This window comes from Panthera onca, chromosome D4 (genome assembly GCF_046562875.1).
Source record: "Panthera onca isolate mPanOnc1 chromosome D4, mPanOnc1 haplotype 2, whole genome shotgun sequence".
NCBI lineage: Eukaryota > Metazoa > Chordata > Mammalia > Carnivora > Felidae > Panthera > Panthera onca.
Genome location: NC_138351.1, coordinates 85,144,335 through 85,152,804, shown reverse-complemented (window position 1 = coordinate 85,152,804; position 8,470 = coordinate 85,144,335). Strand labels below are relative to the sequence as shown.

The 8,470-nt window shown below is 39.9% G+C and overlaps 1 protein-coding gene across 1 annotated transcript in view; it reads left to right on the top strand.

Annotated features, from left to right (window-relative positions):
- The first annotated feature begins 1,366 nt into the window (after window positions 1-1,366).
- Window positions 1,367-8,470, top strand: part of MAPKAP1 (MAPK associated protein 1) — a 257,275-nt gene continuing 250,171 nt past the window's right edge. The window contains exon 1 of the mRNA XM_078436493.2: window positions 1,367-1,385. The gene's annotated coding sequence lies outside the window, so the exon portion shown is untranslated. The remainder of the gene's footprint in view (window positions 1,386-8,470) is intronic.

Sequence of the window (8,470 nt, the reverse complement as noted above, 5' to 3'; positions counted from 1 at the left end):
TTTTTTGGTTTTTAATGATCTTGCCAGTTAAGAGAACTAACTTGCTTTTTCCCCACTGTGGGTCAGAACATTAAACTGAATTATTGAGTTGCCTGATTCCCCTGCTTCCATCCCCACCAAGAAGCAGGGGCAGGCCAGACAGGGGGTGAGTCCCACGGGACCGTGGCGGGGCTCTGGCTACAGCTGGGTTTTTTATGTGTGAGGTTGGAGGGCAGAGAGAGACTAGAAGAGCAAGTCTAAAAAAGGCTGCCATTTGAAAAGGCTTGTCAGAAGGCAGGAGGCAAAAAGCAGAGAAAGGGCAAACAAGAAAGATGGGACTGCCTTGGGGTTCCTGACACCGGGTGTACTTGCCCACCTCAGCCTGTGAAGCACCAGCTGGAGGGCCGGAAGTGTTCACTTAATGGGTCAGAAGAGCGGGGAGACAGGATCTAAACCACCAGCACATCATAAAAAAGAGCTAATCGATTACATCACAGAGTGGTAGTGAAGGGCCCAGGCTCAGAGGGCTCAGATCCAGCTCTGCCCTTACTGGCTGTGCTTTGGCAGATTCCTCCTCTATTCCAAAACTCAGGTTCCTCCCCACTGCTGTGACGGAAGATGGGGAATCGTTAGAATACTTAAATTAGGTTCCCATCTGCAAAATGGGAATCGTGAGAATATTTCATTCATAGGGGCAATTAGGAGGATTCAAAGACATCATGCTTAACAAGTACTTCACTTAACAGGGTACCTGGATGGCTCAGTCGGTTAGGTGTCCGACTTCAGCTCAGGTCACGATCCCACAGGTCACGATCCCACGGGTTCGTGGGTTCAAGCCCCACGTAAAAATAAACATTAAAAAAAAAAAGTGCTTCACTTATTTCTACTGAAGCATTACCAATTAGTAACCTCCAACCAATTTACTTACTTAAAATTGTAACTTATCCCGGATTTCCTGTTTTGTCTTCCTCCCAGAGCTCATACCACTCACTTATTTTAGGTATTACTTACAAAAAAATTTCAACATCATCATTCTCCCTCTCTTAGAATGTAAGCTCCTTGAGGGGAGGGTATTTGTCTTGTTTTGTTCACTGATTCTATCCCTAGTACCTAGGCACAGTGGCTAGCCAGGTGCTAATAAATTTAGTTGTTGAATAAATAAGTGTTGTGTAACATTATTATTACCATTCCAGGGTCGGAAACTCTTGACAACCCCTTAAATGGGAAAAAACAGGGGAAGGCAAACATAAAAAACTCTAGGTAGCTAATCATTTGTAAAACTTGCACGGAGTTCTCGGTGGAGCTTTCCTATTTGACCTTTCACATCAATCACACAGAGCATCCTGGAATCTTTAGGGCAAAGGTTAAAGAGGAAGGACAGAAGCCATGACCAGCTGAGATCTGAGGTAGGGAAGGGACCCAGCTATTGTGCTCATCCTGGGAGGGGAGACTGAGGCACAAAGTCTGGGATCCATCTTGGGGGTCAGGAACTAGTTTCTATGACTGAGGAGAGCAGCATATTTTCCTTTTAAAAGTTTATGTTTGTGATCTATTTTATGATTATGCAAGTAATATTGGGCTTTGAAATATTATCCAAAAGCTACAGATACCTCAACCCCCTAATCCTTCCCTAGAGAGAAGCACTGTAGTTGTTTATGAATGTCTGTAAGCCTCTGCCAAAGCATTTGTAGAGATGTATAGATGTATGTGTATATGTATAGATGTATGTGTACGTGTGCATATTTTTTCAAAATATAAATGCTATCACACTCTATATGCTACTATTCAAATACCTTTTATCATCCTGTAATACGTGTGTTATATTCCTGTGTTTAACTTGCTGAAGATCTACGTCAGTTTTTAATGGCAGCAGGTGTTTTAGGTTAATGATGAGCAATTTAAAAAATAATTTTTAGCCCCATGTCAGGCTCTGTGCTGTCAGCAGTTAAGATTCTCTCTCACTCTCTCTCTCTCTCTCTGCCCCTCCCTTGCCTGTGCTCTCTCTCTCTCAAAATAAATAAACATTTTAAAAAATGATAATTTTTAATAGGGTTATTTTTTTATAAATGGTTTTTAAAATATTTTTTATATTTTATATTTTATATTTTATATATTTTATATTTATATATTTATATTATATATAAATATATAAATATTTATTAATATAAATAATATTTATAAATATATTGTATATAAATATATAAATATTTATTATTTAATAATTATTTTTTAATAATTTTAAATTAATAATTTTAAAATAATTTAAACTAATAATTTAAAAAATATTTTAAATAAATATTTAAATCCTATTTAAATAATAAATATATATTATTTATATGTATAATTATAAATATATTATATATATTTATATAAATATTTTATTTTTATATTTTTATATTTTTTATATTTTGTATTTTATATTTTTTATATAATAGGGTTATTTTTTAATATTTTTTATAAAATGTTTTATTCATTATTTTTGAGAGAGAGAGAGAGAGAGAGAGAGAGAGAAAGAGACAGAGCATGAGCAGGGGAGGGGCAGAGAGAGAGGGAGATACAGAATCTGAAACAGGCTCCAGGCTCCCAGCTGTTAACACAGAGCCCAATGCAGGGCTTGAACCCACGAACGGTGAGATCATGACCTGAGCCAAAGTCAGACACTTAACAGACAGAGCCACCCAGGTGCCCCGATAGGGTTTATTTTTTAGAATACTTTTATTTTTAAATTTATTTTTATTTATTTATTTTGTATGGATAATTTGTCTAAGGTCACTTTATTTATTTATTTAAAAGTTTATTTATTTGTTTATTTTGAGAGAGACAGAGACAGTGTGAGTGGGGGAGGGTCAGGGAGAAAGAGAGACAGAGAATGCCAAGCAGGCTCCACATTGTCAGCCTGGAGCCCCATGCGGGGCTTGAACTCATGAAACTGTGAGATCATGACCTGAACCAAAACCAAGAGTTGGACACTTCACTGAATGACACACCCAGGCACCCCTTAAACTTATTTACTTTTTATTTTTTATTGCTTATTAATTATTGAGAGAGAGAGAGACAGAGACAGAGCATGAGCCAGGGAGGTGCAGAGAGAGAGGGAGACACAGAATGTGAAGCAGGCTCCAGATTCTGAGCTGTCAGCACAGGGCCCGACACGGGGCTTGAGCCCACGAACCGTGAGATCATGACCTGAGCCGAAGTCAGACACTCAACCGACTGAGCCATCCAGGCGCCCCTTAAATTTATTTTTAAAGTTTTTTATTTTGAGAGAGAGAGAGAGAGTGCACGCGTGCGCAAACGGGGAGAGGGGCAGAGAGAAAGAGAGGGAGAAAGAGACTCCCAAGCAGGCTCCGTGCTGTCTGCGCAGAGCCCAATGTGGGGACTGATCCCACAAACCATAAGATCATGACCCGAGCTGAAATCAAGATTTTGACGCTTAACCGACTGACACACCCAGGCACCCAAACTACTTTTAGATTTGCAGAAAAAGTGAGAAGACAGAACAGAGTTCCCATATGCCCTGTACCCAGTATCCCCTATTATTAACATCTTACTTACACTACTACAGTACATTTGTAAAAATGAACGAACCAACTAAAGTTGAGCTTAGTTGAGTTTAGCTTATTAGTAAATGGTTTAGTTTATTAACTGAACTTCATAGTTTATCCAAATTTCCTTTGCTTAATATCTTTTTCTGTTCCAGGATCCCACCTCGGATAGCACATTAACATTCGATAGTAGGCCTGCTTAGGCTCCTCCTGACTATGATAGTTTCTCACACTTTCTCTGGTTCATGATGAGCTTAGCTGTTTGAGGTGTACCGGTCAAGTCTGTCATAGGATGCACCTACACTGGGATTTATCTGATGTTTTCCTCATGATTAGACTGTAGCTATGGACTTTGGGGAAGAAGACCACAAAGGTAAAGTGCCACCATATCAAGAGTACATAATATCAACATGACTTATTACTGTTGATATTATCTTTGATCACCTATCGCTGAGGTAATGGATATTGATTTTATCCCTTGGGTTATAATCCAGTGCTACTTTATTTCTTTGGTGGCTCAAATTTTTCAGCTTTGGTCATTGGCTTTCAGTTGGCTCCTGTGTCCCCTTGATATACCTCCATCAATGTAGACTTTTTAAAAAATATTTATTTATTTATTTGGAGAGAGAGAGAGAGAGCAGGGAAGGGGCAGAAAGAGAGGGAGACACAGAGTCCCAAGCAGGCTCTGCAGCTGTCAGCACAGAGCCTGATGCAGGGCTCAAACCCACTAACCATAAGATCATGACCTGAGCTGAAACCAAGAGTTGGATGCTTAACTGACAGAGCCACCCAGACTCCCTTAGTTGTTGTTGTTGTTGTTGTTGTTGTTGTTGTTGTTGTTGTTGTTTTGCCAACCACTTCCTTACCTTCGGGCACTACAAGCTGCTCCAGGTTCGTCTTGTATGTTTCCTGTCCCAGCCCTAGAATCTGCCATTTCTCCAAGGAGCCCTGGTTCCTTTCATTGAAGAATGGTATAAGACACCAAGACCTTGGCACTAGGTCTTCTTATAGTGAGCATATTTATCTTTCTAGGAAGAATTAAGATGTCTATGGAGTTTCTCTTTCATTCAAAATGAAAATTATTAATTCAAAATTGCTATTATTGGGCCCGAAGGACAAACGTATATTACAAGAATTTATTATTTATTGGGAAAAGTATTCATCTTTTGCAGCCTACGTATATAGGACATTTTAGAATTCATGAAATGGTATCACGTGACCTACCAGGCAGATGTGATCATTTCCACTTCCTGAATGAGAAAACCAAGGCAGAGAGAAATGATACGACTCTTTTCTACCAGAGTCACACAGCTACACCAAAGCTAGAATGAATTTACTCCACTCAAAGCAACATTTTGTGCTGAAATTTTGGCAAAGAACCAGGAAAACAAAATGATTTATAGCTGCCCCCCACTTATTTCCTAGAGCCTTTCTCCAGCATCATATCCAGATTTTGCTGGAAATTATACACACTCATCGGTGCTTGGACAGAACAGATTCTCCTAGGTGAAGCATGTTCTGAGACTTGCCCCTTAAGAGAGACTCCCCTCAGAATTGCTACCCCTGTTCCGTAAAAGCAGAAATGAGTTCTTAGGCTATTTCCTAAAGCCAAACCAGGCACTCAGCCTCAAGTTCCATAGGGTCAAGCAGGTCTTGTAAATGAGGGTAGCAAACTACAGCACACCTGTCTTGATGAACGCTGGTGACAAGGAGGCTGTGGACCCAAAGTTGCCACATCTTTCCAATTTTCCAAGAGCAGCAAAGAAGTCTTCAGCAGGCCAAGACTGTGTGGGCTGGTTTCAGCTTTCAAGCTACCTGGGTTTTTGTTTGTTTGCTTTTCGGGTTTTTTTTGTTTGTTTTTACTTCTGAGCTAGCACTTGTTCATCACTGTTGTAGGCACTGTTTTTGCTCAAAGACAATATTGAGTGACAGTATTCACACAGTGTTTCAACAACCACTTACCTCATTTATTTTTCATTCGGGAAATATTATTGAGTATGTATCGCAATTGTCCTGGACCACTGATACAGAGAGGATTATTCTAAGTAGGGTCACTCCACATGTGTGGAGGAGAGTGTTCGCCTAGGACAGGTCATCAAATGATAATAATCCTAACTCACTGTCATACAAATATTTACTGAACATCTATGATTTTTTTTCTCCTGTGCTAGGCATCAGGCATGAGATGATGACTGAAATATGTCTCTGCTCAGGTTACTTCTAGTTTAGTAGATTGTCTCTCCATGACGTGGGTGAGCTGGGAAGATGATAGAATCAGGAAGGTTTTAAAATAACAGTATTTAGGGGCGCCTGGGTGGCTTAGTCGGTTGAGCATCCAACTCTAGATTTTGGCTCAGGTCATGATCCCAGGGTTGTGGGATTTTCATTTTTAAATATATATTTATTTATTTTGAGAGAAAGAGTGCATGCATGTGCGCACGTACATTGGGGGAGAGACAGAGAGAAAGAGAGAGAGAGAGAGAGAGAGAGAGAGAGAGAGAGAGAGAGAGAGAATCCCAAGCAGGCTCCATGCTGTCAGTGCAGAGCCCAACTTGGGGCTCCATCTCCTGACTGTGAGATCATGACCTGAGCTGAAATCAAGAGTCAGTCACTTAACCGACCGAGCCACCCCAGCACCCCCAGGGTGTCAGGATTGAGGCCCGTGTTGGGTTCTGTGCTGAGCTTGAAGCCTGCTTAAGAGTCTCTCTCTCTCTGGGGCACCTGGGTGGCTTAGTCGGTCAAGTGTCCGACTTCAGCTCAGGTCATGATCTCGTGGTTCATGAGTTCAGGCCCCGCATTGGGCTCTGTGCTGACAGCTCAGAGCCTGGAGCCTGCTTTGGAATCTGTGTCTCCCTCTCTCTCTGCCCCTCCCCTGCTCGAACTTACTCTATCTCTGTCTCTCTCAAAAATAAATAAAACATTTAAAAAAATTCAAAAAGGATTCTCTCTCTTTCTCTCTGTCTCCCTCTGCCCCTCTCTCCTTGAGTGTGTGCACATGCTCTTTCTCTCGCTCTCTTTCTCTCAAAGAGTTTCAAATAAAATAAAATAAAATAAAATAAAATAAAATAAAATAACACTATTTGGGGGCCCACCTTCAAATATCTAAAGAGATATTGCTCATGTGTTTTAAACATCAGCTCTTGTCTACTCAGGACAGGACACGAGGGGATTATCTTAAATGGGAAGAGGAGGGACTTATTACCTATCAATGGGGGGAAAACCTACCCGAAAGGATTGTGAGATGGTGATGATTTTGAGTAAGGATGAGGTTATTTTAGGAACAGGAGCTGCTGATTATTATTGGGAGCTTGGGGCTTCCAAGTCAGCCAGTTACTAGCTGTATGATCTTGAGGAACTGATTTCATCTTTCTCAGGGTCGGTTACTTCATTCGTTAAATGGGGATAAAAACAGTATTTATGTATTGGATTGTTGTGAGGATTAAATCATATTAGGTATATAAAGGCATCAGGTGTATCTGTGCCAGGCACAGAGTAAGGTTCAACCCCTTTTGCACTGCTGGTTGGAATGCAAACTGGTGCAGCATGGAGGTTCCTCAAAAAATTAAAAATAGAACTACCCTACGACCCAGCAATTGCACTACTGGGTATTTATCCAAAGGACACAGGAGTGCTGATTTGAAGGGGCACATGCACCCCAATGTTTATAGCAACACTATCAACAATAGCCAAAATATGGAAAGAGCCCAAATTTCCATCCACAGATGAACAGATAAAGATGTGGTGTGTGTGTGTGTGTGTGTGTGTGTGTGTGTGTGTGTGTGTGTATACACACACACACACACACACACACATATATATATATCCATGTGTATATACGTATATACATACACATACACACACATAATGGAATATTACTTGGCAATCAAAAACAATGAAATTTTGCCATTTGCAACAATGTGGGTAGAATTAGACTGTATGATGCTAAGCAAAATTAGAGAAAGACAAATATCATGTGATTTCACTCGTATGTGGAATTTAAGATACAAAACATATGAACATAAGGGAAGGGAAGCAAAAATAATATAAAAACAGAGAGGGAGACAAACCATAAGAGACTCTTAAATACAGAGAACAAACTGAGGGTTGCTGGCAGAGTGTTGGGTGGGGGGGGGGGCGGGGAAGACCTAAAGGGGTGAGGGGCATTAGGGAGGAGACTTGTTGGGATGAGCACTGGGTGTTACATATAAGTGATGAATCACTAAATTCTATTCCTGAAATCATTATTGCACTATATGTTAACTAACTTGGATTTAAATTTAAAAAAAAAGAATAGATTTTACATTAGAGCTGAAAAAATCAACTGAAGAAAACTAACAGAGCCAAAAATATGGATTGTTTTGGGAATATTAAAATTAATTAATTTTGTTAATTTTTTATTCAGATATTTCCAATGTGTTCAGACTTAGGGTAGCTTTTCTAGAATTTATTACTGTAACCTAAAACTTAAGCAAATGCATTTTTGAAGATTAAGATGTAATTTTCAGTAACTTTATAAAGTAAGTTTTTTCTTAGCATTTCTTTGTGGTTGGCTAAGTGACATAATAATAAAAGCTTTTTAAAAATTAAAAAAAAATAGGGCCACCTGGGTGGCTCAGTTGGTTAAGCATCCAACTTAGGTCATGATCTCACGGTTTGTGGGTTCGAGCCCTGCATTGGGCCCTGTGCTACAGCTGAGCCTGGAGCCTGCTTCAGATTCTGTGTCTCCCTCTCTCTCTGCTCCCCTGCTTGCTCTCTGTCTCTCTCTCTCTCTCTCTCTCTCTCTCTCTTGAAAATAAACATTTAAAAATTTTTTTAAAAATTTACAAAAAAGGTTCAACCAATGATGGATGCTATTCATTTCTATCAATCAACGCTGGCCCTATCTGGGAAAAAAAAACAAACACCACCACCACCCTACACATGAGCATAAGCTGTCTTTTGAGAGA